The sequence below is a fragment of the Eumetopias jubatus genome, unplaced genomic scaffold (assembly GCF_037043125.1).
Source record: "Eumetopias jubatus isolate StellerSeaLion01/CBP00866 unplaced genomic scaffold, mEumJub1_p1.0 scaffold_3, whole genome shotgun sequence".
Classification (NCBI taxonomy): Eukaryota; Metazoa; Chordata; class Mammalia; order Carnivora; family Otariidae; genus Eumetopias; species Eumetopias jubatus.
The window spans coordinates 114,758,365-114,782,825 of record NW_028274809.1 but is presented as its reverse complement, the minus strand read 5'-3'; the positions used below and the strand labels follow the sequence as shown (position 1 = coordinate 114,782,825).

The 24,461-nt window shown below is 40.0% G+C and overlaps 1 non-coding gene and 1 pseudogene across 1 annotated transcript; both read right to left on the bottom strand.

The window, feature by feature from the left end:
* Positions 1-727: 727 nt before the first annotated feature.
* LOC114212015 (peptidyl-prolyl cis-trans isomerase A pseudogene) lies at positions 728-1,189 on the bottom strand (annotated as a pseudogene).
* Positions 1,190-13,649: 12,460 nt separating this feature from the next.
* On the bottom strand, positions 13,650-13,756 carry LOC114213147 (U6 spliceosomal RNA). The gene has a single exon (XR_003610147.1). It is a non-coding gene; the product is annotated as a U6 spliceosomal RNA (small nuclear RNA).
* Between the last annotated feature and the right edge of the window lie 10,705 nt (positions 13,757-24,461).

Here is a 24,461-nt window from a genome sequence, read left to right as displayed (position 1 = left end):
AAACAAAGCAAAAACAAACATCCATATTTCTCTCAATACTCCCTTCAAGAAAATCTAGGCTTCTTATAACTTGCACAGTAAAACTCTTTCAGTCCCTATTCATTACCCCATTCCAAAACCACTTCTACATTTTCAGGTATCTGTTATAACAGTACTCTCCTTCTTGGTGCCAAAATCTGCATTTAGTCAGGATGCTCCTGAGAAACAGAAAAACATAATTAATAGGATGAGTGTGCGTGTGTGCATGTGTGCATGTGTGCGTGTGTGCATGTGTGTGTGTAGAAAGAGTGATTGATTTTTTCTTTTTTTGTTGTTTAGTTTTTATTTCAAAATCATAAACTTAATTCTGCAATCCAGCTAGACTTGGAGGAGAGTAAGAAAAATATGGAACTCGGGTGCCTGGGTGGCTCAGTTGGTTAAGTGACTGCCTTAGGCTCAGGTCATGATCCCGGAGTCCTGGGATCGAGTCCCGCATCGGGCTCCCTGCTCAGCGAGGAGCCTGCTTCTCCCTCTGACCCTCTCCCCTCTCATGTACTCTCTCTTTCATTCTTGCTCTCTCAAATAAATAAATCTTTAAAAAAAAAAAAAGGAAAAATATGGAACTCATAGAACCACAGCAAAAGCACAAAGATTATAGGATATTTCAAGCAAATGGGGGTGAAGAGTTGCTCTCCTGAGCTCCAGAAGGAATGGTTTGGTAGTTAAGATAAAATACTAGTCAAATTTATTAGATTTGTCCACAGTCAGCAATAGTGATCTTCTTGCTGGTCTTGCCATTCCTGGACTCAAAGTGTTCCATGGCTTCCACAATATTCATGCCCTTTTTCACCATGCCAAAGACCACATGCTTGCCATCCAACCACTCAGTCTTGGCCGTGCAGGTGAAAAACTGGGAACGGATAGTGTTAGGTCCAGTATTTGCCATGGACAAGATGCCAGGACTGCTATGCTTCAGGATGAAATTCTCATCATTAAATTTCTCCTCATAGATGGACTTGCCACCAGTGCCATTATGGCATGTGAAGTCACCACCCTGGCACATAAATCCTGGAATAATCCTGTGAAAGCCGGAATCTTTATAACCAAATACTTTCTCCCCAGTGCTCAGAGCATGGAAGTTCTCTACTGTCTTTGGAACGTTGTCTGCAAATAGCTTGAAGGAGACACGGCCCAAGGGTTCATCATCCATGGTTATATAGAAGATCACCGTGGAGTTGACCACGGCTGGGTGGCATGGGTGGCTCCAGGAAGGTGGTGGCTGTACGGCCTGATTGACTGATTTTTAAAAAAATTCGCTCCCACAATTATGGAGGCTAGCAAACCCCAAATCTGCAGGATGGGCCAGCAAGCTGGAGACATCAGGGATGTGCGTGCATAAGGGAAAGGCCATGTGAGGACACACAGAAGATGGCCATTTGCAAGCCAAGGAACCAGATTTGCTCACACCTTGATCTTGGACTTCCAGCCTCCAGAACTGTGAGAAATAAATTCCCGTTGTTTAAAACACCCACACTGTGGAAATAACCCAAGTGATTGTCAACTGAAAATTGTACTGAGTAAATTAAAACTTGACTTCATTTTATATGAAGTCTAAAAAACAGACAAAATTAAGCTTTTTGGCTTTGAGAAACGTGCCTAGGTACATATGTTATAAAGAAAAACAAGAAAGTGGTTACCTGTAAAGGCAGGATATGATTACCATTTTGAGTGGGGAGTTGGTAGTAATGGGGAAAGGGCATGCAGATTGGGAGCTCCTGAATGTGCTGGGGAAGATTTCGTTTCTCAACTTTATTGTTGGTTACATGAATGTTTGCCTGTATTTATACATCTTTGGTTTGGACCCTTTTCTGTACATGTGTTATGTACCTTTAATATTCTAAAGGTTAAAAATTGTCAAGACCAGTCTTTCCTAAAATAGAGCTAGGCCTGGAATAACGCCCTTCTTTTCCTTGTTTCCAGTTTTAAGAGAAATGATTCTTTATTAAGAATAAGATTGACTAGGGGTGGGGTGCCTGGGTGCCTCAGTGGGTTAAGCGTCTGCCTTCGGCTCAGTCATGATCCCAGAGTGCTGGGATCGAATGCCACATCGGGCTCCCTGCTCAGCAGGAGAGTCTACTTCTCCCCCTCCCTCTGCCCCTACCTCCTATCATGCCCTCTCTCTCTCAAATAAACAAAATCTTTAAAAAAAAAGAATAAGATTGGCAATCCTTTTAGAAGAAAAATGAAGCCTGACTTTCAACACAAACCATCTCCTAAAACAAATTATAGATGCATTAATGTTCTAAACTCAAAAACAAACAGTGAAAACCAACATTATGAACTTATTAGTAAAAACCAAGAATATGTCTGTGTAACTTTGGGGTTTAAATAGCTTTGTTAGCTTGACATCAGGCCAAAACCCCATAAAGGTAAAGATAGATTTGATTGTATTAAAGTTAAAAACTTCTAGATGGAAAAAACCCCTAGCATATGTTAACTCAAAATGCACTTGGGACAAAGTGAAACATTTCTTCCTATATATGTCAGTATTTCTTTTTCTTTTTTTTTAAGTAGGCTCCATGCCCAGTGTGGAGCCCAACATGGGGCTTGAGCTCATGACCCTGAGATCAAGATGTGAAACTGAGGTTAAGAGTCAGACGCTTAACCAACTGAGCCACCCAGGTGCCCCTCGGTTAGTATTTATAATACATAAAGAGCTTCCACAGATAAAAAGGAAAAGAATGAAAATGAAAAAGTAATAAGGAAACAAATAGGCAACACAGATGGTCAATAAACATTTGGAAAAGGGCCAATCTTATAAGAGTTCAAAAGATACAAATTAAAACAAAATATTGCTTAGATTTAAAAGCTAATAATAATAGCCAGGTTAAGGGACGTTCTGAGAAAAAGAGCTAATAATAATCAGTTTAGAGGAGAGTCTGAGGAAATAGAAATGAGTACTACTACTCAGAAGAACCATTGAAAATATTCATCCACATATCTACTTCTAGACATTTATCCTTTGAATATATAAACTCTTGCAAAGCTACAGAAGGATATACCTGTATGTTTACACGTGTCTGGATATTTCTAATGGGAAAAAATAGAAACAACTTAAATGCTTATTAATATGGAGTTATTTCCAAAAATGGGAAGAAAAATAGTGTGACCCATGGTAATAAAAGAAAGGCAAGTTAAAATGAGTTACCATGGCATTTAACCTGGCAAAGATTTTTAAAAATTATAATTCTCAGAGTTAGTGAGGGATTAATGAAATAGAAATTCCTCAACATGTAACAAAGAGTCTTAAAATAATCATCTCTATTGACCTGGAAAATCTGCTTTTGGATTTCCATGTTGGAGAAATAATCAGAAATGTGCATAAGTGTGTCTGTACCAGGAAAAGCACCTCAGTTACTTATAACAGTGAGATATTGAAAACAACCAGTATGCCTAAAATTAGGGGAATGGCTAAAAAATAGTGTCATTGTCATAAAATCCTATACCATTCAGCCACTAAAAATTATATTTTAAAAATATTTCACAATATAAAAATATGCTCACTTTATAATGTTAAATTTAAAAGGCAAGACTAAAGAATGGTAACTACAGTATAAGTCCTGATATGCCCAGAAACAAGACGGGAGGAAGTAGAATGCCACAAGGACAGTGCACAGGCCTATACATGAGTGAAATTTCTTATAAAAAGAAGCTAGCAAAGGGACAAGAAAGAAAATCCAAGGAGATCTTGCCATTGTATAGTAGAGGGTCGTCTAGCCATCTAGCTGCCTGCTTACCTGGGTTCCCTGGGTAAGTTGTTAACCCCCCGGGACCTCAATTTCCTCAGTTGAAAGAAGGGAATAACCTTTTTGTCATAAGGATTAAATGAGAGAAGGTATGTAAAGCAATTTATAATACTTTACATAACAGTATCTCTACATGATCCATTTGAAATAATAGTAATGATACTAGTAATTGACGTTTATTAAGTACTTATTCAGGTTCAAACACTGTGTTTTGAATATTATTTCATTTATTCTTCAAAACCATCCTATGAAGTCGGGAACTACTATCTCCATTTTACAGAAACTGAAGAGCAGGGAGTTAAAGTAACTAAGTCAAACCCAACAGAATACATAAAAACTACAGAGATGTAGGATGATGTGAAGGTAAAATTAATTGCAGACTTCACCATTATATCATCAGATCTCCATGGCTCTTGAGGATCCACTGAGCAAGGACAGACCACTGGGTTGGAGTCTCAAATCTGCCACAAGTTAGTGCCACAGGGTTGGCAGAACTCTGCCCATTTGGCTTTCTTGTCTAAAATGAAGGAGTTCAAGTGCCAAAGGCTGCAAGCTGCTTCCTCCCTCTTACCCTTCCTCCTCCCCGTCTTAGGCACACAGGCATGTGTGTCTGTGTGTTCACCTGTGTGTCTCTGTGTGTTGTGTGTTACCCATCTAGCCCTGACATTCTTGTCTCTGCGGTTAAATTAACATATGAAGGAAACATACAAGAAAGATAAGGTAATAATAGATTTGATCCTCAAGAATATTTGGTTAAACCCAAAAGGTAGGGGCGCCTGGGTGGCTCAGTTGGTTAAGCATCTGCTTTTGGCTCAGGTCATGATCTCAGGGTCCTGGGATTGAGCCCTGTATTGGGCTGCCTGCTCAGCAGGTAATCTACTTCTCCTTCTCCCTCTGCCCCACCCCCCACCCTGCCCCTGCTGGTGTTCTCTCTCTCGCTCACTGTCTCAAATAAATAAATAAAATGTTTAACAAAATAAAATAAAAACAAAGAGCACTTAATCCCTGTGGTCTCATGGAAGAATTTCTTGTTTTTGATTTTTAAATTGTGGTAAAAAAAAAAAAACACATCAAATTTGCCATCTTAACCATTTTAAAGAATATAATTTAGTAGTGTTAAATATATCCATATTGTTGTGTAACCAATCTTTGGAACTTCTTAATCTGGCAAAACTGAAATTCTATATCCATTAAACAAGAGCTCACTCCACACACTCCTCCCCAGCCCCTCGTAACCACCATTCTACTCTCTATTACTATGAACTTTGCTACTTTAGATACCTCACATAGGTAGCATCAAAAAGACAATATTTGCTAGCCCTCCCCCACTTTCAAGAGTTAGAGGCTACTTATTGTCCACCAAAAAGATGAACAAATTCTCCAAAACCAAAGTGGATTAGCCCAATTTTCAACTGGAAAAAGCAGAAAACTAATTTAAAAAAAAAAAAAAGTCTAAGACTTCAATTTACCTATTTGAGGAAAAAATATCTTGAATAAGAATTAATTGGGTGGGTGAAGTGTCCTGTCAACCAACAATTCTTGACAACCCTGCACCTTACATTTAAAAAAACAATAAAATTTTATTTGGGCTCTTTATTTCCATTCCTTTCTATTACCCTTTAGGGTACCATTGAGGGTTTAACTATGGGTAACTTTCTGGGAAAATGACAGTTGTTGCACATGACCTGCAGAATTTGAAGATACATCCAAACTACCCCTTTGTCTTCTACTATCCCTTCTTATTTCTGTTTTCCAAAGTGTACCCACTTCCATACACTTGCAAGACCAATCTTCTCATGATTTCAGGGAAAACTCCTGTTCATCTGCTCCTGAGTGTCACCTTAATCTGAACTGTTCTATACACCACTTTGGATGCCCACTCTGTGCCAGGCTTTGAGCTTGAGGGTTATGGGTGGGACTGTAAGCAAGACACCACCATGAGTTTCAAGGGGCTCACCATCCAGTGGAAATTACACGTTAAGTAAATAGATATACTCAATGTAATAGTGAGTGTGCATGCAAGCCCTTAGCAAGCACCCACAAAAAAAATGTGGCTATTGAGAGATTTCCACAGAGAGGATCATATTCAGGCAAGATCTTAGAGGATAAATATAATTTTTCAAGTAGAGAGGGAAAGAGTATTCAAGACAAAAATAAAAGCATATCCAAGGAAAGATCAAGACAAAAGACATCAGAATGATAGCAAAATGGTGGATAGGCACTTCCAAGCTCTTGTCCTTCTATAGAAATATCAACAAGCAAGCAGAAATTGTTAAAACCAACTTTGTCAGAACTCCAGAAAATAGTCAAAGGCTTATAGCAACCAGGCAAATGCTGAATCAAGAAAATTTCAAAATGATAGGAAATCTTTGTTTCCTTGCTTACCCTATCCCCAGCACTTCAGTGGTCTTAAAAAAGAAAAAGGCAATATTTGTTTTTGGTTGTTTTTCATTTTGTTTTTTGTTTTGTTTTGTTTTGTGACTGGTTTATTTCATTTAGCTGTCTTCCTGGTTCATCCATGTTGTACCATGGATCAGATTTTCCTTCCTTTTTAAGACCAAATAATATTTCATTATATGCACACACCACATTTTGTGTTTCTCTTTATCCAACAATGGACATTTCGCTTGCCTCTACCTCTTGACTATTATGAATAATGCTGCTATGAACATGAGTGGGCAAATATCTCTTAGAAATCCTGCCTTCACTTCTTTTGGATATATACCCAGAAGTAGGATTGCTGGATCATATGATAATCCTATTTTTAACTTTTTCAGGAACCTACATACTGTTCCCCATAGTGGTTGCAGCATTTTATAATCCTAACCAACCGTGCACAAGGGTTTTATAAGCTTTTAAAAGAAAAGAAATGTCCTCTGCTATACTGACTGTTTCAAAGTATACAAAAAGAAATGTTAAATTTCTTTCACAAAGCAAATATAATTTGATCTTCAGATTTGTTAAGTATTCCAAATAGGCCAACTTCCTTAAATTTAAAATCAAATATCAATACATAGAACATAAGGACTCTTCAAAAGATTGGTTTGTTCTAGAAATAAAAAGTTAATATAACATTGGGAAAATAAAATACTACTTATCTTATTAATAAAAGAAAAATCATTAATATATCAAATAACTAGTATTATTACTTCAAAATCTATTCTTAAATGGCATATTTTAAAATGACGGTAACAGTAGCTCATTTTCCTTAACAACAGAAAGATAACACATATAATCTATAATCTTACCTTTCCTATTTTTTTAGATTTCTAGAAATGCTGTGAGTTTTTTTTTATAATTTAAAAATATGTAGACCTATTTGTTTTCTTGTTAGTTGTGCATTACCTGACTATATGGAAAGAGATTCCAGGGGCACTGACCAAAAACATTCTAGAAGTAATAAATGTATTCGATAAAATGGCAGCATAAGGTAAAACTATTAGTGCTGCCTTCTTGAGATGCTTAACTAGAAAATACAATTAAATTCTTTTTGTGAGATGATTGAAAACAACAACAAATAACCCACCAAACAATCTGGGTATTCATCTACCTGGGCAGACAAGAAATTCATATGTCGGGGCTCAGTTGATTCAGTCTTTTAATAAGAAAACCATGGCCCGTTGCATAATGGTACACAGGTTGTGATCTTATGTTAAAAAAAAAAAGATTAGATGCATCCACATATGACATGGATGTAAGTTACAGGAAGGGCTGGGGGAAGGCACTGGAAGTGGAGTGGGGGGTGGTGTCACCAGAGAACTGTCACGTATTACTTATGTACTTTCCTATTACTTGAAATTTCACTAACATGTATTCATGTGTTGTCTATGTGACTTTTTTAAACAATAAAGAGAAGAAAAATGTGGCCCAGGCCAGGAGCTCACTTGCCAGAAGTCAGTGGCAGGGTGGGACCTAGACCTAACACCTGATCGCCAGATAGGGCTGTGGCAGATTCAGGAGAACAGAAAGGGCTGGAGTGAGAGGACACCACGTCGCTCTGCTGTGCAGGCTCAAACACGGCAGACTCACTCCCCAGCTCAGCCGGACAGTCGAGGCAGACCCCCACAGGAGGTAGCATTCCAGCTAGTTCTTGCACAGTAGGAGCCAGCCACATGGAGGAAAGAGCAGACAGTGCTCTATGAAGAAGGACTGGTACCAAGAGATTGCTACCATACAAACAGAGGAATGTTTTTGGAAAGCAAATAATCAGTCTATGTCAAATGCCGGAGGAAGGTAAAAAAATTAAGGGTGGCAAAAATTCCACTGGATTTGGGTGGAAGATGGGTTACAAACTTCAGGAGCGGTTTCCACAGAGTTATGGGGTGGAGGTCAGATAGCAACAGGTCAAAAAGTAAGTGAAAAGCAAGAAGAAAATAAATGCAAACTACTCTTTCAAGAGAAACAAGATGAGGAGCAAAGAAGTTGTGTGACCACTCACAGGCTCCTGGGTGAGAGATGCAGGTGGTCACTGGCCTGAGGAAGGTTGTAGAGGTTTAGGGAGAAGAATGGAGAGGGAGCGGACAAGGTGCATAAGGAAGAGCTGTGGGGGAGCATTAATTGGGTTGCATTAAACTGCAGGACTCTATGAAGTTTTTCTTCTATAACCTTCAGTAGCCTGTGTGTAGGATGAGAAACGGGATTTGGCTAAATCAGTCCAAGGCTAACTGAAGTTAAGCAGAGGAGGTCCGGCAAGTAGAACAGTGGGGTGGAGGGCGTGGCTGTGCTGGTGCTGGTAGGAGAGAGCTGCTAAAATGGAGACTCACAGGACCTGGATTGTAGGAAGAAAAGGGAGGGCAGTGGGGCCACTGAACTGGAGAAAATGAGGGGTGGAAGAATGAGTGCAGTGGAGTTCAGATGGGGAGGAGGGGAAAGAGATGTGGTCAGAAAATGGAAAATTAAAATTTAATAGCGTCCTAATAAGATAAATTGGTCTTAGAGCCTAAATTAATTATAATTTGTTTTAGCTGCATATAACAGAAAACCCACCCCAAATAAGAAGTTTCTTTTCTCATTTAAATGAAGCCCAGAGGAAGGTAATACACAATTCTCTTGTGGCTCTGCAGTTATCAGTGTCCCAGGCCCATCTATTTTCCTGCCCTGCCATCCTAGTACATGGCTTCTATCCTCAAGGTTACTTCATGATCTAAAATGGCCACTGTGCACCATCCATCACAACCATTACAAGAAGTAGCACAAAGGAAGAAGGAAAAAAGCAACAAGTATACCTGCCAGCCCTCCTTAAAGAGCCTTCCAAGAAGTCCACCCAACACATTCACTTTCATCTTTTTTGGCCAGAACATCACCACATCCAGCAGCAAGGAAGTCTGGGAAAAGTCATTTTTAATTCAAGGTTAGATTCGAGTTTTGTCATTGAGGAAGGAGAGAATGCTGGATAGCAGATGGGTAGCTGCACTCTGGCACAGAGACCCAAGCCAATTCTGATAGAAAGGCAGGACATTGCTTCCCAAGGGTTACAGGAAAATAGAATCTTCTGTCTCTGGCTTTCTCATGGAAGCTGCTATCCCAGGTACAAAGAGAATTTGCCAAGCCCAGAGAGTTCCACTAGTGAGTTAGGGGAGGAAGCCCTCGCTGTGATTTTCAGTGTAGTCATCCAGAATAGTCTGTATCTTTTGCTGCCTAAAAAAAGGCACCACCCCATCATTTTTTCAGTCTGGTTTTAGGCTGGAGTGAATATTGAATGAATAGTCTTTGAAAATTCTGAGTCAGGGTGAAAGGGTCACAATGAGAACTCAGTGCCTTCCTCATGAATGCTCCACTGTCGGCCGCTTCCGCCCACCATTCCTATCACCCAGGTTAGACAATGAGGTGGATTCTTCCACTGTGGCTCTGTCCCTCTGCCCACACGGCTCCCCCTGAAGTTTCGTCTGTCACTAAACCAATGAGGAGAAATGCATCGGAAGAGTGGATCCCAAGAATCCAAAGAGTGGAGAATGCTGTCAATCCCTTCCTTCTCTGCTAACATATTTTTGCACAGTCCATTTGTGTAATGCTTTCAGCGATTTGAGTAAGGGCCTCTCCAGCCCTCTTCTCGGGCTCCCACTTCCTACCCTGAGCCCTTCAGAGGAGACTGGGTGCTTAGCCATAGACTTCATGAAAGTGGGGATACTAGCCTGTTCTAGATCCCTCTGATGTTTAAGAGCTAAATGCTTTTCAGTGCCCAAACCTAACATTTTTCTGTTTTTCTAATGGAAGGATTTTTTTTTCTTTAGCCTAAGCACTAGACTCAGAAAAGCAATAATGTGCCCTTGAACCTTAAAGTGTAATCAGTGATTTATACGGTCATAAAATGAAGCAATTAAAAACTGATCCTCTTTAATAACAATAACATTTACTAAATAAAATTTAAAAATAAAGTTTATTAAATAAAATTTTAGAAAATGGATAAATTTGAAAACTGGCAGTTATAGCAACTAATAAAAAATCACTTTGCACTACAGTTATTTTATACCTCAACTTTCTACCTGATTTTCTACTCTAAAAAAATGAAAAAGACCATGTCTCATTTATATGTGTGTGTGTACATATATAAATTTATATGAAGTTATATAAATTAAGTAATCTATATGAATAGGAATTATAGGAATTTATAGCTGTGCCACTGGCACCTGTTTTAATGAACTAATGACAGGGGCGCCTGGGAGGCTCAGTCGGTTAAGCCGCTGCCTTTGGCTCAGGTCATGATCTCCTGGGATCGAGCCCCGCATCGGGCTTCCTACTCAGGGGAGAGCCTGCTTCTCCCTCTCCCTCTGCCTGCCGCTCCCCCTCCACTCCAAATCCATTCCTGCTCTGTCTCTCGCTTTCTCTCTCTCTCTCAAATAAATAAATAAAATTTAAAAAAATAATGACAAAACTCCCATAGGGCGGTTTATTCTCAGTGCTCTGGCACTTCAAAGGCATGCCCACACTCTGGAAAGATTTGCAATGAAGTTTAAAGATTACAAGTGAATTCATGTTTCTCAAACTCACATAAAAATCTGTATGTTAGTTGGTGTGTTGGAGCTTCAGAAACACAACTCCAACCTCCCTGGGCAATTTCCAGAATGGATCGCACACGCTGCTGTTTCCTGTGGCTGCCGCTGCGGCTGCGGGTGTGGTTCTGCAGGACCTGAGTCCTTTACAGTCCTTGCCAATCGCAGACTCCTGCTTCCTATTACCCAATGGAAACAGTTGCGATGGGGCCAGAGTGTGATCATGAACAAATCTAGAGAAAATACCCTTTAGGTTCGGTCAACAATTAATGAGGGTTTTCACTTCAAAGAGGGAGAGGAAGTCCTCCCGCCCTCCCTGTCTTGGTACTGGCGGCGCGGCGCAGAGTGATGGAGACGCGCGGCACCGGGCTACCCAGGCCGTCGCAAGTGTGGCAATCCCACCCCCCAACCCCCCAAGCAGAACACCTGAGAGGAGCTGGCAGAGGCCGTCTGGGGACTGCGGTTTACTGTCTGCTCTGCGTTAGTAGGCACCAAGTTGAACAGGGTCTACTTTCTGTAATGAAAAGAAACGGAACTGGCGGTGGAAAAGGGCAATAGCCCAAATTAATATAAATTCACTGCTGGGCAGTACTACTGTGGCTGCTACCTTCCCAAGGCACCCTTACTTTAAAAAATACTTGTCTTTTCCAGAAATAGCTCCATAAATACAGAGAACAGACTGATGGTTGCGGGGGGGCGGGGTGGCGGGGGAAGGGGTAGGGAGGAAGGGCAAAATGCGTGAAGGAGAGCGGGAGAAACAGGCTTCAAGTTACGGAGAAAATAAATCACTGGGATGAAAGGTGCAGCATAGGGAATATAGTCAAGGATATTGCAATAGCCGCGTATGGTGGCAGGTGGGAACTACACTTGTGGTGAGCACAGCATAATATAAAGACTTGTCCAATCACTGTGCTGTAGACCTGAAACTAATGTAACCTTGTGTGTAACTATACTTAAATTTTTTTTTAATGATGAAAAAATAGTTGTCTTTCTAACTGTGGAACTTGGTGCTTGATAGTCTAAGTAATTTTGACAGCTCTGTCCAGTACAATTTTATGTGCAGATGGAAATGTTCCATATCTGTGTTACCCAGTATGGTAGCCACTAGCCACTCACAGGTTATTGGGCACTTGCAATGTGGCGAGGGTGACTAGGGACTGGATTTTTAATTTTATTTAATTTTAATTAATTAAAATTTAAATTTAAATAGTCACATGTGCAAGTGGCTAACAAATTAGAACAGATCTAGTAAATCAAAAGAATTTTTTGTTCAGGTAGGAAATATGACTATTTCTCACAGCAGCTCATGAAACTTGGTTTCCTCATCGATACTGATGCAGACCCACGAACTCAGATGTGCAACAGAAGCCTGTGACTTCCTGGTTTCCACCTAAACAAGAGATTTGTTTTGCAGTTCATTAGAAATGTTGCTGATTCAAAGCTCCTCCAAGTGAAACAGTCTCTCAAAAAGTTCAGAAAAGGGTAAAAGAAAAAAAGATCCATTTTAAATACTAAGACAGGACTATATTTATTAACAACTAAAGGGAATCACACACCCTCCTAAAGAATCATTTTGGGACGCTTGGGCGGCTCAGTTGGTTGGGCGGCTCAGTTGGTTAAGCGGCTGCCTTTGGTTCAGGTCATGATTCCAGGGTCTGGGATCCAGTCCCATATCCGGCTCCTTGCTCAGCAGGGAATCTGCTTCTTGCTCTGCCTGCCACTCCCCCTGCTTGTGCTCTCTCTCTCTGACAAATAAATAAATAAAATCTTTAAAAAAAATCATTTTGAAGTTTTTATATGTAAGCAATGAGAATGATACCTTTCTTCATCAAGTTATACACGACATGAATACTATGAATTAACAGGAACGCACAGATGTGTCTTACCAGGAAGACTGTATAATAGTTTAAAATGTAGACTTTGTTAGAATTTTACTTAAATAATGGCTCCCAAACTTATTTAGTCGTCTGACCTTGGGCAAGTTAATTAACTTCTCTAATCTTCAGTTTGTTTATTGTAAAATGGATAATGATAGTACCTACTTCACAGGACTGTTGTGAGGATTAGATAAGATAATGATTAACAAGGCTTTAGCCCTCACATGGTAAGCATTCATGAGTAAGTAAATAAATGGTAACTATTATTATTTTGTTTTACTCCTCCATAAAGTGAAGACTAATAATCATGTAGAGAGGTCCCAGAGGTTTTTTCCATGTATGAATCATACACTGATATTCTTCATTTTGATACTCAGAGAGGGCTAAACAAGCCTTGCTAATACTTCCAATTGTCCATTCATGATGTTTTAGCCACACTCTTTGTGCTCTGGAAGAGTCTCTGCATATTTAAGACATAGGCCATTGTTCAGCAGACAGGGTATCTCACTTGGGGGCAAAGAATCATACAGTTTAAGGAGTAAATTTATGGATAAAGCATTAACATTGTCCTAAATGCCAAGGCTTTTGAAGATTTGTCAGTCCTTACTTTACACAAATAGAGTAAATTCTATGTATATACTCTCTTTTAAGGCTAATACCAAAAACTGAACTTTTACTACTAAAATACTAAACCCCAAACTTGTTTTTTATTTATTTATTTATTTTCCAAACTTGTTTTTTAGTGACTAAGTCAGTGTTTACGCTTAGGTTTCCCTGTTGGAATTACTGTGTGATGATTATGGTGGAAGAGATAGATTGGTCATCAAAGTGAATTAACATCTTAGGATACATTGTCATACATCTGTATTTCTTTTTTTTTTAAGATTTTATTTATTTATCTGACAGAGTGAGAGAGGGAGCACAAGCAGGGGGAGTGGGAGAGGGAGAAGCAGGCTTCCCACCAAGCAGGGAGCCCGATGCTGGGCTCCATCCCAGGAAAAAATATGGAATGCTTCACGAATTTGCGTGTCATCCTTGCGCAAAGGCCATGCTAATCTTCTCTGTATCATTCCAATTTTAGTATATGTGCTGCCGAAGCAAGCACTGTACATCTGTATTTCATAAGAAAAACTCTCATCTGGACTTGGCAATTTAAAAATATATGTGCATATACAGATACACACACGTTCACATGGCCTTACCTGTTTTGAATGTTGTAGGCAGGGAATATAGAGGGGAGATCATAAGTAAAATTACATCCAACAATGCAACTTTAATGAAAATTTTAAAATCTAATTTTTATTAGCACATCCGGTTTTAGCAATTTCTTCCTTCCTAAATAAAGCCTTTTGAAAGGGCCCTCCCAATGCACTCCATGAGCGATTCACATGAGTGGTAGTGTCTTCAGTTATCTTGCACCCTTTATGATCCACTTTTTGTGAACAATGGAGAACATTGAAATAGATTTTTAAAAGTTGTTTCATACCATTTCTTAGCCTTGGGATGTTAAAGTCAAAAAAAGGAACAACTTGCTTTTCAACAAAGTGAAATGAAACGTTTTGGCATCTTCCACCACTGTGATGAGCTGGGTTTTCAGTGCCCCGGGTGATCCAAGCACAGTTTCCCTCTGTGACTCCTTTCCAAGAAACGTCCACTAGGACCCTGTGCTGCTGACTGTGGCTAGGAACCTGGAAAGAACCATTGAGGGCCAGTGAGAGCTTGAATTGTACCCCTGAGGACTGAAAGCCCAGAAACCCCCAGAACAAGCCCCTGAATCAAAGCAGAGACTCTCAAGCTCTCCGACCCTTTTCCCATCCCTGCCTTTTTCTTTCCCTCCTCTCTTCATCTGAGTCACCACTGAGTGCTCACGGAGTTCTGGATGCTAGATGTAGAGATAAAAAGTTGAATAGGACATAGACCCTGCCCTTCAGGAAATCACCATCTGATCAGGGAAAGAGATAAGTAGAATTCATACACACATAACCAGAATAAAAATCAGCTTCTGATCTCCGTGTTGTGCAACAAATGAGCTCCTGGTGTTGAAGTGGGACCCAAAGCTCCCTGGGGCTCCCAGTGCGAGTAACTTCTCCATTCTTATCTTCGCTTCCCAGAATGTTGATTGCAGCACATTCTTCCTGGACTACCAAAAGGATGGCCTTTGTACCGCTGGTGCTGGCCTCATTTTTAAATAGACTCCAGCCTCACGCTGGGCATCAATCCTTGCTTGGCACTTGGCTAGGAAGCTGAAGAACAGGACCCTGCCCCCAAGCAGCCCACTGGTTAATGGAAAACAGACGATCTAAATCACCAATAAGCACAATAATATGTCAAGAGCAAGATATTCTGAAAGCAAAAGAGAAGGCGAGTGGACAAATCACACACTGCTCACGGGGAAACAGAGCGTCTGACATACCCTTCCAACCCCTGAAAAGTGGACTAGATAAGGGGACCCCAAAAATGTTCATTTTAATTTGAATCCCTCTTTCAGAAAGAAAACATATATCAATAGCAGAAATAATCAGACACATGCTATATTTACTATACTGTTGAAACTTGAAATTTTAAATAGAATTTAGTGGTAAACAAAAGCATCTTTTTCTCAGAAGCAACATAAAAAAATTGTGAGTTTGTTTGTGTGTTTTGTTTTGGTTTTGGAGTTTGTTTTGGAGGGGTAGTTTTTTGCTTGTTTGATTTCCTTAGAATAGTAAATAACAGTTGGCAACAAAAAATATCAGTGCTAGTCTGCCACAGCGGTCAAGTTCTCCAGCAATCTTCAGGAACCCTCAAAAACAGAATACAAAAAGTACCCTCACTGGGGAAAAGAAGAGAGGGAAAGAAAGAACAACAGCCAAGACTGCGCCTCTACATTTTTGCAAAAGTCCAGCATTCAGAAGAAGCTTCTTTGCTTGGCCTACATCTGCCGATTGGTAATTTGTAATTCAGGTTAAAAACAAAACAGAAGTGGGCATTGTTCTGATACTTGTCCTGATAACATCCCAAGAAAACCCCGAGAGCTGGCAAGAGAGAAAAGCAGATAATGGTCAATGCTGTCATTTGAGTTTAAAAAGCACTGTGATTTTTCTTTTAAAGGAACATCTTCAGTTTCCAAGACCATACACACGGTTCCTAACTGCAGCTCAAAATTTTCCACTGGGCTCCCTCCGGAGGACAAACACCCGCTCAGTGGAGAGTATGCCGTACCAGTGCATTTCCCGGCTTCCCCGCGGGACACTCTGCAGAACCAAGTGCCAGCTACACCCCACACTGGAAGCTTAGACCTTAGCTAGCAGAGGTTTGCTTTATCCATTAGTTTGCCACTCCCCTGTAAGAATTATGGTCTGTTTCAACTTTGCCTTGAAAATAAGAGGAATTCCTCAGACTGGCATTTCAGGTCTTTTATAATCATAACTGATCCTTCTAGGCTGGCCAGAATAATTTTTAGTATTTACCAAGTGCTTTAAAATTAACAAACTGAACATTTGCATATATTATTTAATCCTCCAAACAGCACTTCAAAGAAACTGTTATCATCCCCACTTCCAAATGAAGCATATTCTTAGAGAAGTAACTTGCCTAAAGTCAGTGTGGGGAACAGGGGTGGAGCTTGCCCATACCCAGGCTTCAGACTCTCACCCTGTCTCCCTTCATCTTGTAGTTGGATCTGCCACAGAAGTGTTACCTGCTCTTCCCCAGCGCTGCCAGCACCATCCACCTGCCTCCATGACTCTGCCTGGAATTACACTTCCCATTTCTCTTTGCCGTACCACCATTCTTCCCTTCTTCCTCAATGCCCATCCCAGTCACCCTGGCAGCCATGTCATTTTACAACACTAATCTATAGGGAGCTATGTGTGGTCCTTGTCTCTGGGACTTTAGTTATCAGTGCAGATGGGCTGAAAGGGAAAAGTCTTTGATTCAGATTTCAAATCTCAGTTCTTGCCTTTAATCCTTCTAGGCTGATCAGAATAATATTTTATACTTTTTAAGTCCTTTAAAGTTAACAAGATGAACATTTGCATATAATATATTATTTAATCCTTCAAATAACACTGTGTGGCCTTGGGAAAGTTTCTTAACTCACATGAATCTCCATTTCATTGGCTCTCAGAGGTCCACTGTAGTGTCAACATAACAGGGCCAGCCTAGCACAGAGATGGGATCACTTGGCAGACTTGGCAGGACCCTGCACAAATACTCAATAAGAACCAGTAGGAACTGGCATCAAAATAATGAGTTGATTAAATACACATACTTGTTAGGAGACATCTGCTTAATATGAGCCTAAACATGTATTTGCATCTCTACTCCCATCTTAAATGCCAATTAAATGACAGGGAAGAAAAAAAGATATAAACTTATAAGAACAAAGAAATGGGAAAGGAAAGGAGAGGGCGGGGAGGATGGCAGATCAAATTTATGAAGACATCATGACCAGACAAATATGAAGACATTTTTTAATACAGAAGGACACAAAATTGTATTCTCCATGTTCCCTTTCTTAGGAACCTACTAGAGCTATGACTCTGTTATGAGGTTGTATGTTTGGTAGGAATGGTGGGGATGATGTAAGGAGCTAAACCATCAAATGCCATAATAAAAAGTCAACAGGTCAGGGGCACCTGGGAGGCTCAGTCGTTAAGCGCCTGCCTTCAGCTCAGGTAATGATCCCAGGGTCCTGGGATCGAGCCCTGCATCAGGCTCCCTGCTCCATGGGAAGCCTGCTTCTCCCTCTCCCACTGCCCCTGCTTGTGTTCCCTCTCTTGCTGTGTCTCTCTCTGTCAAACAAATAAATAAAATCTTAAAAAAAGAAAGTCAACAGGTCTAATATCCATCAATCAGTAAGTAGCATAATAAGCACACTGTTTAGGGAAATTTAGAGGTAAACATCAGAAGAGCTTACAAGAAATAAAGGCACTGGTTGCCCCTGTGGCAAAGTACTGGCCTAAGTACAGAGCCTGGGCAGTGTACTGAAATATTTCTTTGAAAGCCTTTTGGTTGTATTTGAATTATTAAACTGTGTACATTTATTAGAATACAATTAAAACCACCTGTTCTTCGGAAGCCGTTTTAAAAAATAGAAATGGAAAGAAATTTCCAAACTCATTCTATGAGGCCAGCATTACCTTGATCCCAAAACAAAACAAAGATCCCACCAAAAAGGAGAATTAGAGACCAATATCCCTGATGAACATGGATGCCAAAATTCTCACCAAGATACTAGCCAGTAGGATCCAACAGTACATTAAAAGAATTATTCACCACGACCAAGTGGGATTTATTCCTGGGATGCAAGGGTGGTTCAACATTCGTGAGTCAATCAACGTGATACATCACATCAATAAAAGAAGGGACAAGAACCATATGATCCTCTCAATTGATGCAGAAAAAGCATTTGACAAAATACAGCATTCTTTCCTGATTAAAACTCTTCAAAATATAGGGATAGAGGGAACAGACCTCAATATCATAAAAGCCATCTATGAAAAGCCCACAGCGAATATCATTCTCCATGGGGAAAAACTGAGAGCTTTCCCCCTAAGGTCCAGAACACAACAGGGATGCCCACTCTCACCACTGTTGTTCAACATAGTACTAGAAGTCCTAGCCTCAGTGATCAGACAACAAAAAGAAATAAAAGGCATTCAAACTGGCAAAGAAGCAGTCGAACCCTCACTCTTTGCAGATGACGTGATACTTTATGTGGAAAACCCAAAGACTCCACCCCCAAATTGCTAGATCTCATACAGGAATTCAGCAACGTGACAGGATATAAAAATTAATGCACAGAAATTAGTTGCATTTCTACACACTAGCAATGAGACAGAAGAAAGAGAAATTAAAGAATCGATTCCAGTCACAATTGTACCCAAACCCATAAGATACCTAGGTACAAACTTAACCAAAGAGGTAAAGGACCTTCCTCAAAGAAATTGAGGAAGACACAAAGAAATGGAAAAACATTCCATGCTCATGGATGGGAAGAACAAATAATAAAATAAAATAAAATAGCTATGCTACCCAGAGCACTCTACACATTCAATGCAATCTCTATCTAAATACCATCGACAGTTTTCACAGAGCCGGAACAAACATTCCTAAAATTTGTATGGAACCAGAAAAGACCCCGAATCACCAGGGGAATGTTGAAAAAGAAAACCAAAGCTGGTGGCATCACAATGCCGAACTTCAAGCTCTATTACAAAGCTGTAATCGTCAAGACAGTATGTATGGTACTGGCACAAAAACAGACACATAGATGAATGGAACAGAATAGAGAACCCAGAAATGGACCCTCAACTCTATGGTCAAGTAATCTTCAACAAAGCAGGAAAGAATATCCAACAGAATAAAAGACAGTCTCTTCGACAGATGGTGTTGGGAAAATTGGACAGCCACATGCATAAGAATGAACCTGGACCATTTTCTTACACCACACACAGAAATAAATTCAAAATGGATGAAAGACCTAAATGTGAGACAGGAGTCCATCAAAATCCTAGAACACAGGCGGCAACCTCTTCAACCTTGGCCTCAGCAAATTCTTGCTAGACACGTCCCCGAATGCAAGGGAAACAAAAGCAAAAATGAACTCCTGGGACTTCATCAAGATAAAAGCTTTTGCACAACAAAGGAAAGAGTTGACAAAACCAAAAGACAACCTACAGATTGGGAGAAGATATTTGAAAATGTCCTCTCAGAGAAAGGGCTAGTATCCAGGAACTATAAAGAATTTATCAAACTAAAAAAAAAAAAAAAAACAAAAAAACAAAAAAACAAAAAACAAAAGAACTTATCAAACTCAACACCCAAAAAAACAAAAACTCCAGTCGAGAAATTGGCAGAAGACACGAACAGACATTTCTCCAAAGAAGACATACAGACATGAAACAGACATGAAAAAATGCTCCACATCACTTGATATCAGGGAAATACAAATCAAAACCACAATCACACCAGTCAGAATGCCTAAAATTAACAAGTCAGGAAACAACAAATGCTGGTGAGGATGAGAAGAAAGGGGAACCCTCTTACACGTTGGTGGGAATGCAAGCTGGTACAGCCACTCTGGAAAACAGTATGGAGGTTCCTCAAGAAGTTCAAAATAGAGCTACCCTATGACCCAGCAATTGTACTACTAGGTATTTATCCAAAGGACACAAACTTGTGATCCAAAGGGGCACCTGTACCCCAGTGTTTATAGCAGCAATGTGCATAATAGCCAAACTATGGAAAGAGTCCAGATGTCCATTGATAGATGAATGGATAAAGAAGATGTGGTATATAGATAGATAGACAGATGATAGAGGTATATTTATGTATATATAATGGAATATATACATGCATATATATAATGGAATATATACGTATATATGTAATTTTATGTGTTTACATATATATATATACATATACACACACACACACACGCAATGGAATATTACTTAACCATTGAAAACGGTGAAATCTTATCATTTACATAGACGTGGATGGAACTGGAGGGTATTATGCTGCTGAGCAAAATAAGTCAATCAGAGAAAGACAATTATCATATGGTTTCACTCATATGTGGAATTTAAGAAACAAAACAGAAGATCATAGGGGAAGGGAGGAAAAAATAAAATAAGACAAAATCAGAGAGGGAGACAAACCATAAGAGACTCTTAACTCTAGGAAATAAACTAAGGGTTGCTGGAGGGGAGGTGGGTGGGGGGATGAGGTAACCGGGTGATGGGCATTAAGGAAGGCACGTGATGTGATGAGCACTGGGTGTTATACATAACTGATGAATTATTGAACTCTACATCTGAAACTAATGATTTATTACTATATGTTGGCTAATTGAATTTAAATTTTAAAAAAATCAATTAAAAATAAGATATATAGAAAAGCTCCGTGTATGTGTAAACAATAAATACAACTAATTAACTCATGGGTCAAAGAACATTACCAGATAAATTAGAAAAAGAATTTTTAACCAAAGATCAAAATTTGTGGAAGGCAAATAAGACAGTGCTTAGAGAGGATTTTATGGTTTTAAATATGTATATGAGAAAGGAAGATTGCTTACAAATCCAGAACATGCACCATGGCACCCTCTACCACCACCTGGACCAGCCTTTGGAATAAATAGGAAACAATCAGTAGAGTTCTCTGCTTCAAAATAGCTCCTTCAACATTTTTCAGAATACCTGGAAATGTTACAAGATTTATATAATTAGAAAAAACAACATCTTAAGTTTTTATGTCCTCACTTCTTAAAAGAAATGTGTCACAAGGACAAGATCTAGTGCAATGGACATAGGTTATGTGTCCCTGGAAAAAGCAAAGAAACAAAGATGGAGAAATGAGTATCAGAGATGGAGATAGTGGAAGAATAGGGAGGATGAGTGATAAACTTCACATGCTTCATGGTTTTGCCTACATGAAAATGTAAAAATAGTCACATTCCAGATAGGGATTATAAGCTCAAAACTCAAACAGAAGGTCCAAGTAGAAGGCAAATTCATAGTCAATTGATAGTTAATCCTACAATACTGGTAAACAAAAAGATAATGTATAACTTGATTCTAATACTACTATCTAATCCTAAATGATAAATCTGATAAACTGTCTGTGTAAGCTGTAAAGATCTACAGACTAAAATGTAACCTGAGTAAACAGGAAAGGATCTCAGAATACTGACAAAGAAGACTGCACAATGCTGTGATGGGTAAATGGGGTAACAGAGCAGAGCCATGGGAGGTCATTGAATACGAGGATCCACATACAACACCTTGTGAACCACAGTTTGTATACAAAGCTATGGGGTCATTGCCCCCTCTTTTGTTATCCTACCCTCTGCTGAGACACCCTCTAGGAGATGGTACAACAGCTTCTACTTTAGAGGGATGTGGGTAACAGGAACCAAGCATCTACATAACCCTGCTGCAGCCATCTGGCAACAGCTAGTAGTCCCCTCAAAGGCCTGGTGCATAGAACTAAAGCCATTGCTGATACCTGCCCCACAGTCTCCAGGACTACAGTCAAGGCCCCCACTAGTGTTGTTTCTCTCACTTACTGAAATGAAGGTCACTGGTTGGCCAGGAGCCACAGTCAGGGAGATGAGCAGCTCATTCTACTCAGAAGCAAATAGATGAACACAGACAAGGGATATAGAAGTGGATAAGACTGATCAGGGGTCCCAAACAGGAAATTAGATGAAATAGATCATAGCCAAATGTACTGATCCACTCTCCCAGCCACTTCTAATGAAGAGAGCCCCACCACTACCCTGCTGAGAAGAAGGGGCAATGACAGAATCACAATTGTGCCTGTTCATTAGTTATAACTTATGGTGTTTTTTTATGCTGCAGGTAGTTGTCTGATAACCACATGGTTCCATTCTTCTCACTGATCCTTATACAGACTTGAGTTATAATAAGGCAGGGCTAAAGAGTAAAGACGAGGGCAAACCCAACCAGAGTCTGCAATTTGTACCTGAGTTCTAAACTTGAGTAAGAGCAGGCAAGCAACATCTTTTACAGGATGGGTCAGGCCCAGGGCCTGTGTTTCTGGGTGTGCCCCTCTGACACAGGCATGCCATCATCAAACTGATCAGCAACGCACTGTCAACTCCGCAGAACTTCCTGTGTGCTCTTGCAAGACAGGTGTGCAGGACTATAGCAGCAGCTGTAGCTCAGGAATGATGGACAGCTCTGTCCATAAAAACACAGCAGAGTCTGGTCATGACATGGCATCTCTGTGTCATCAAGCACTTTTGCTTACATCAATCTGAAGAAAACAGGTTTTCCCTTGGCGATATGGGCAGTACACCCTAACTCTAACTTAAACAATAACTGGATGGTAAAAATCATAGCAATGTCCTGAACTTTCCTTTGAAATGTTTCAAGTGCCTTTATATGTCTTTGTGATAATCGGGACATATGAAGAAAAGGTAAATGATAATATGCAGGGCTGGATGGGAATGTGAGCAAAGGATTAACAAAATCTTTCTCTTCTGTATAAGAATTTGACCTGTGGTTAACTTCTGGGCTCTGTTGTCTTGGAAACAGATAAAGATAAAATATGTGAAATGACTGGGTGGCTCAGTCAGTTAAGCATCTACCTCTTGATCTCGGCCCTGGTCTTAATCTCAGGGTCATGAGTGCAAGCCCTATGTTGGACTCCATGCTGGGCATAGAGCCCACTTAAGAAAAAAAAGATAGAATATGTAGCTATCACTAAGCAGCATTACTGATGGTAGAAACAACCTGATTAATAATTGCATCAGGACCAGGAACATGTGAACACCTGACAGGAAGCCACGTCCTTAGGCTTCTGTCAGCAGAATGATCTTGCTGGTGCATACCTTTGTGGAAACCCACAAAGCTACATGAATGGCTCCTATGAAGAATGAGGCTCCAGTGTCAGGGCATCCCTCACACCTGCCAATGAGGTTTGTCTCTTTGCACCTCAGTCATTACCTGGGCAGAGAGAGACTAGCTCCTTATGGCCACTGGGAAGACCTCTGGACGCCCACCAAGAGAGAGGTCTGACACTGCCCAGCCAGCAACCTCTGTCTTCTGCACAATGCACTTCTGAGTAGGCTAATGCTTTGAGAATCTGAGTGTTTATTGGGCTCCACGAAGACACCCTGGTGGTGTTGTATTGAGGCATTAAGCTATCCAGTTTATACCAAACAGGAATTCACATAGACACCATTGGTGGTTTCCAAGTTGTCTACCCATTTTAAAAGCAACTGTCCAGTGAACACAGATCAAAAACATCTAAGCAACTAAGCTCTCAAGTAGCTCAAATAGGTGTCTAGGCGTGAATGTACAAAAAAAATCAGCTCAAATATTCCATGAGATCATGCTGAAGATTCAATGTATTCCAGGAGCTTCAAAGAATACAGAAGAGTCAGCCTCTTTATTTGAGGCTCAACATTCAATCCAAGTGGAGAAGCCAGGTGTGAAACATATCCCAAGATATGTCATCTCCAACACCTAAAAGTTGCAGAATTGAGTCATTCTGGCCCTCTCCCTACATTTCGTTTCTGCTGATGTTTCATTTTAGTCACATGAGGTGGTGGAAAGAGCCTGGGTGAGAAATCAGAAGATCTGCCTGGGCAAGTGCCTTACATTATGTGTCTGGCAGAACCACATCCAATAAATACTTGTTAAATGAAGAAATGAATGAGCCTTTCTGAGCCCTCAGCTCCTTCCTCCGTAAAATGAAAATATCTACCTCATTTACTTTGGAAAATTGTTGTCAAATGAGATAATGCATGTGAAAGCTTTTCATAAACTGTAGAGCACTGAACAATTAATAGTATAAAGACATTCTGAACTGCTTCCTTTCATTATTGAGTAATATGAGAAAGGTGCATCTTGAGACAGGTCTTGAGACTAACAACCCACATAGGTCTCTGGTGGGAAGGAGCTAATGCTACTATCAATCACAAGCACAGTGGAGATTTGGTCTTAATAGAAATGGATTCTTTGCCTTATTGCTATTTTTGCCTATTGAGTACATGAAACTTGAGTAAGTTTATGTTTCAACTCCATCTTGCCTTGTGATACCTCTGCAAGGCTTAACCTTGTTCACTCAGCACAAGTTTAGAAATATCTCAGTGTCACTCCTTACACCACACTAAATTACATGGACTTAGGTATTACCTATTATAGGATACCAATTTTCAATTATATGCAAAAAAATTTTACAGCAACATCACACCCATAAAGTTGTAATTTTGCAGAGATGATTTCTTACTAAAGAAAAGTCTTCTTTCAAATCACTAATTGGGTTAGGGAAATGAGTGCCTACCCAAGTTA